Source organism: Dasypus novemcinctus, chromosome 4, assembly GCF_030445035.2.
Source record: "Dasypus novemcinctus isolate mDasNov1 chromosome 4, mDasNov1.1.hap2, whole genome shotgun sequence".
Classification (NCBI taxonomy): domain Eukaryota; kingdom Metazoa; phylum Chordata; class Mammalia; order Cingulata; family Dasypodidae; genus Dasypus; species Dasypus novemcinctus.
The window spans coordinates 51,868,053-51,874,176 of NC_080676.1; the positions used below are offsets into that span (position 1 = coordinate 51,868,053).

Sequence of the window (6,124 nt, forward strand, 5' to 3'; positions counted from 1 at the left end):
GATTTGAACCCTGATCTCTCTGATCTGCTATGACATCACTGTTGCTTCCTTGAGCCTTCCTAGACTGATCTTAGTAACTGCTAATGATCTGGAGACTCTCAGATCATGTTGCGAGTTTGATGAAATCCAGGGTTTCTTCTCAAAGATATGAACAGAGATCCCTGACTGTATTAGTCAGGGTTCTGCAGAGAAATAAAACCAACATATATATATATATATGTTATATATATATAATTTATTACAGAGATTTAACATAAAGTATCAGTTTGCATGACCCTGAGGCCTGCCATGTGGCAAGTTCAAATTCTTTAGGATAGGTGCAAACTGGAAACTCCAATAAAAGCGATGCCAAAGTTGAACCTGAATTCCTCAGGGGAAGATGACCACAGATGAGGCAGAAATTCTTCTTTCTTGCAACAACAAAAAACAAACAACATGATTTTTAAAATGGGTAAAAGACTTGAATAGACATTTCTCCAAAGAAGATATTCAAATGGCCAATAAACACATCAAAAATGTTCATCATCATTAGCCATTAGGGAAATGCAAATTAGATCTACAGTGAGGTATCACTTCATAACCACAGGATAACTATTATTTAGAAAAATGGAAAATAATAAGTGTTGGAGAGGCGGAGGAGAAATTGGAACTTTAATGCATTATTGGTGGGAATGTAAAATGGTGCAGCCACTGTGGAAAGAAGAAATTCTTCTTTCTGATCTCTAACATCCTCAGTTCTGGATTCTAAGACCTCCAGCTGATTGGATGAGAAGACTTCCCACAATCATGAGGACAATCTTCTTTGTTGATGGTAGATGCGATCAGTTGTAAATGCAATCATCTGATTACAGTTGTAATCCACCTACGAAATACTCTCACAGTAACAATCAGGCTAGTACTTGCTTAACATCATAACCTATCTATGTTGACACATTAAATTAATCATCACAGTCCACCCCTTTTTAACTTGGCACCCATATAAAACTCCCTAAACCACAGTTAATCTCCAAATAAAGACAATAACTCAGTGCCCAAGACAAATATAGTCACAGCCCAGAGGATTCACCATGAAGCTACAGAACTTGAAGCTTCAAGTGCTTTAGTAGCTTCCTAGGCCATGGGAAAGAACTTAATGTATTCAAATGGTCATACTATTTTTGTAAAATTTGCAAAGTAAGATACTTTTGCAATTTTTTTCCCCTTAAAGAACAACCCTCCCCTGCCATTACAGAAGCTTCAAGCACCACAAAACCTGCATCAGGCTGCCACTACCTTCATGGAGCTTATTCTACTGAGAAAAGAGTAGCATTGAATAATCATGGAAGTGAAGGCTATTAAGGAAGAAAGGCTGTGCATAGGTAGTTAGAGCAATGGGACTTAGGCTTTGGGGGGCGTCACTAAAGGCTTCCGCGAGCAATTAATATTTGAGCTGAGATCTGAATGATGAGTAGGCTTCTTTGGGCAATTGAGGAGCTGCTTTACAGGTGGAGGTGTTGTGTGTGTAAAGGCCCTGGGCTGGCCGAGGGTAGGGCTGCTTTGAGGGCGTGAACTGGGTACTGCACAGCTGGAGGAAAAGCACTGGTGTGGAGCTTAGAGGGTGAGGGGTGGCTGGTGGAAGAGGAGACCGAAGAAATGAGCAACCACAGGTCTCTTGGGACCTTGTAGGGCTTGTTAAGCATTTTGAACTTTTTTCTAAGGACAATGAGAAGCTGCTGAAGGGGAGTTACATGATCAGATTTGCATTTTTAAGATGTCACTCTGGCTCTAGGTTAGAGAATGGATTTTTTTTTTTTTTAACCTCTAGAGACACCACCTGGGACACAGCTGTGATTTGGTAAACAAGTGAATTTTTCTTTGGCTGAGGAGCTGAAAATAGCTCTTCTCAAAGGCCAGGCACCTCGGTATGGGAGAAGACAGTGGCGCTAATCCAGTCAGCACCAGACACACTGAATTAGAAGTGCAGGTGAAATTAGGGCAACTGGTTTCATGAGCCGGGCTGTGTTGTTGCACCTCATGGGTGTGGGTATGTGGGTGTGCACAGCTGGTACCTGTCACTTTTTCTCTATCACAGCTGACAGGTTGGAAGCAGCGAGATCGAGGAAGACTGCTAGTGGACCCAACAGTGAGAATCAGCAATCTGTGATGAGGATGAAGATGGTGTCAATGTCAGGGTCAACAATCACATGGACACTTTAAGAAGCCTGGAGAGCAAAAGTTACTGTGCAAAAGGAAGGGCCAATAAAAACAGGTTGATCCAAGAGACTGCAGACTGCAAAGGCACCAGGCATTTTGGCTTGTTACCCTCACTCCTCCCAATCGCTTCTTCCATTCCTTTCCTTCAGATCTTTACTGATCATTTGCTTCCTTGATTCTGCTTCTGAGGCCTTTTTTTTTTTTGCTCTAGAACTTGCTGTCTTCCCTCCCACCCCCCAAATCGTTTATAGTTTCTTAAAATTCTGATTCTGATGTCCTGATTCCATCTGTGTAGTTCTACCGCACAAGATGTGACAGATTCCTCACTGGTTAGGCCAACACAGGGTTCTGTGGGGGCCAGTAGCCCTGCCCTTCTGGATTACACAAAATTAGTTTGGCACAGTGCACTTGCTGAGGTCAATCGCAGTGGCTCTAGTGACCAAGAAATATGGTAATACTTCTTAATAGGGTATGTTTATTAAGTGAAGGCACCAGAACACCTTTTAGATGAAAGAGAAGTTCTCATTCTGAAAGGGTCAAGGTGCATTTTTTTTGTAAAATTAACTGATATGTAACATTTCATTTTTTTGATAAAAGATGACATACGTAAGTAGTTAAGAAATTTTCAGAATTATAGTAGCATTTATCTGCTTACATTAAAATCAAGCTCAGGAAACTAAAGCAGGTGCTAAATTGGCTACAGTCTAATCCAAAATTCTGCATCTAGGGTTTTAAAAAGTTAAATTTAGGGAAACCAGGAATAAAGCTTTCAATGTTTCCACCGTCTATCAACATGGAAAGTTTGCTTGGCTTTTCTATTTTGGGAGGCAGTTTAGATTTGTGTTCCTGTAAACTTGAGAGAGGGATGGAGGAAGTCAGACTAAGGAAGGAAGAGGAGCCGATGCTCACAGTCAGGGGGGAAACCAGAAGAAAGCCAGAAGAGATAGCGTGGAGGTGGGGTGGGGACGGCGACACCAACCAGCTGCAGCCATCAGCCCTCACCTATTTCCTCAAGCCCTGGGAGTGTCCCATCCCTGCTCTCAGCACCAGTGACAAGCCTTCAGGCCGCTGGCCAGTGAACCCCCAGTGAGTGATACCTGTCCCTGCTGTTTCCTTAAGTGTCACCAGAAAAAGACATTTCCACTTCCCGGGAGCACACATGCTCCACTTGTGGGTAAGTGGACACCTGGTTCCATTTTCACAGCTTCCAAAAATTGGTCACAGATGAGTCACAATTTTGTCAACTTCTCTGGTATGAGAAGTCATATTAATAGATGGAGGTCTATAGAAATGATTTTGTTTAGTGTGATGTCCTTTCTATGTGGCAGTAAAATAATTTTCTTACTATCAGGAGAATCACGTGCTTTGAATTATTTTTATAGACATACAGGCAGATCTGTAAAAGGTTTCTGTATCTGACAGCTTCTGCTTTCATCGATTTTATTCAGAATCATATCCATTCCTCAAAATATTAGGGAAAGGAGAAACAGGAAGAGAACAAACCTACAATGCATGTGTGTGAGTGCCTGACGTAATGAGCTGTCATAAATTGTAATTCATAAACTCCAGTGTGCAAATAAGATAACCTTCTGCACATTCTAGAACAGCTTAATTCCTCATTTGCACTTCTTCCTAAGTGCCTGGAACTTACTCTCAGTTAATTCAGGATTTCTGCGCCCCTTTTCCTCGGAGTGACAGCTCCGTCCTTGGGGGATGGAGCTGAGGTCTCGTCAAACACTGGGCTGTGGGGGAGGGGGAGTGGCTGGAGAGCTGGTCCTTAGAACTGCTTCTGTCTTTCCAGAACTTAAAAGCAAACTGGAAAACGTTGTTGATCCACAGGCCCAACTAGTTGCTGGGTTGCTGGGTTGTTCCTTATTTGCAAACACAAGGTCTCTTCTTGTTACTCTTGGTCATTTTACTCCTCCAGAAATACGCTGGCATGTGTGGATGGCTTTGAGGCTATTTGAGCCCAGGGCTACTGCCTGGGTCCTTTGTGTGTGTCAAGATCCTGCTGCTTTACCTGCCTGTTCTGGGGCAGGGGGCACGAGAGATGCTTCACCTCTTCTGGGCTACTGTCAGGTCACACATTAGTTATCTCATTTAATTTTGACTCCAACTCTGAGTATTTTCAATAATTTTCCCCATTTACAAAGGAAGAAAAATGGGGTTTAGGAAAGTTAAGAACTTGCCCCAAACCACATAACTATTGCGTAATAAAGCCCGGTCTGCTTTCCAAACCAAAGTGACTCCCTTCCTCCTAGGGGCAACTTGCCCAACTTTAATACTCTCAATTGCAGGAAAGCTCTTCTGATCACCCAAGAATAATGACTGCCTCCCTAGACATTTACTATCTAAACCTCTGGGGTAATATTTTCCCACCACATGCTGCTCTATGGGCTAGTTACCTGTATACATATGAATTTAGCCCTAATTAGACTGTAACTTCTAGAAGGAGAAGACCACTGTATGTGCTCTTCACCCCAACCCTTAGCACCCTACTTTGTACATGGCAAATGCTTGATATATGATTACCTGTGATGAAAAACAAAGTGTTAATAAGTTAGCAAATGGATGAATGTTTACTTCCTGTACTATTTTTTCCATTTGTGTCATTAAACTGTGATCATAGCCTAGTTAACAACATATAGCCTAGATATCTGCCCTTCCCCTGGCCTTTTAGCTCCATGTCCTTAGCCTACGCTGTAACTTAGAGAGCACATAAATCAGCCATGAGGTGCAACTTTACCTCAGGCCTACCCTCCTGCTTCCTTGCAAAATCGGCTGGCCCTTCCTTCCAACTTTTGTTTAGTTTTATTTTCCCTCCCAACATTTTGATTTCCCCATTTCTTGGCTCCATGCTCAGGCTCTGGATACAGATGTCTGCCTACTTTACTTATACAAGTCATTTGAACCCTTACTTAGCTCATTGACTTTGCAAGTTCCCACTGCCCTGTCCCAAGATTGACTCTTAACTCTGCATGCTCTCTTGATGGTCACAGCACCTGAGACCGATAAGGGACAGTGTCTGTGCCCACATCAGCCCAGTGGTCCTCTTGTGGGCTGCGAGAGTACTCACCATTTCACCTATGCCCTCATCTTCCCTCAAGGAGAGAATGATTACACTGTGGACATCTAGAGTGTCCCCAGGGTATCTCTGAAATAATATCCCAGTAACCAGTTCACAGCTACAAGCACAGAAAAGCCTAACTTAGTTTTAAAAAACAGTTTAGAATATTATGTGTGTGAAAAGGCTGAAAATGATGTGCTTTCTTGTATATTCCTTGGCAAAATTTTTCTCCTCTTCTTTAGACAGGAATCATCCCCACAAAGTTTTCAGGTTTACTGGTTGTAAGGGATAAAAACCCAATTCAAATTAATTTAAGCAAAAGAAAATAATTGGTTGTCTTACGTAACTGAAAAGTCCAGGACTTCAGGCACAGCAGAATCTGGGTATCTGTCTCTATCTTCCTCTGTTGACTCTGTTTTCCTTTGTTCTGGCCCTCCATAGCTTCTGGCTTAGGAGAGCTTTTTAGCTTGCGATCTCAGATGCAGAGAGATCCTTTCTCTTTCAGCATCCAGTTTGCTCCCGAAGTTCTCTGATTGGCCCTGCTCTGGCCTTGTGTTGACTGTTAGACCAATCACTGTTTCCAGTGTGAAAGGCTACTCTGGTTTGCTTGGTTCATGGGTCTTCCTCTGTGGTGATTGATGCAGGATCTCATGATTGTCATTCCCTCTAGAATAACAAGAAACAAGGGAAAGCAGGTTACAAAATGAAGCGACCAAGGGCAGATCAGAAGAAACAAAAACCAAATGCTTGCTGTGACTGGCAGGTAGAGTTTAAGTACTAGGTCCTCCAGAATGCTATTTAGCTCTTAATGAAGGGAATCCAAGTCCAAAGCAGGACCAAAGGGAACATTTATCTGTTAATCTC

The 6,124-nt window shown here is 42.5% G+C and overlaps 1 long non-coding RNA gene across 1 annotated transcript; it reads right to left on the bottom strand.

Moving 5' to 3' along the window:
• Window positions 1–247: 247 nt before the first annotated feature.
• LOC131278336 (uncharacterized) lies at window positions 248–5,919 on the bottom strand. Its single transcript, XR_009185683.1, has 3 exons — window positions 5,603–5,919; window positions 2,049–2,137; window positions 248–410 (listed from the first exon to the last, which is right to left on the bottom strand). It is a non-coding gene; the product is annotated as an uncharacterized lncRNA (long non-coding RNA).
• Between the last annotated feature and the right edge of the window lie 205 nt (window positions 5,920–6,124).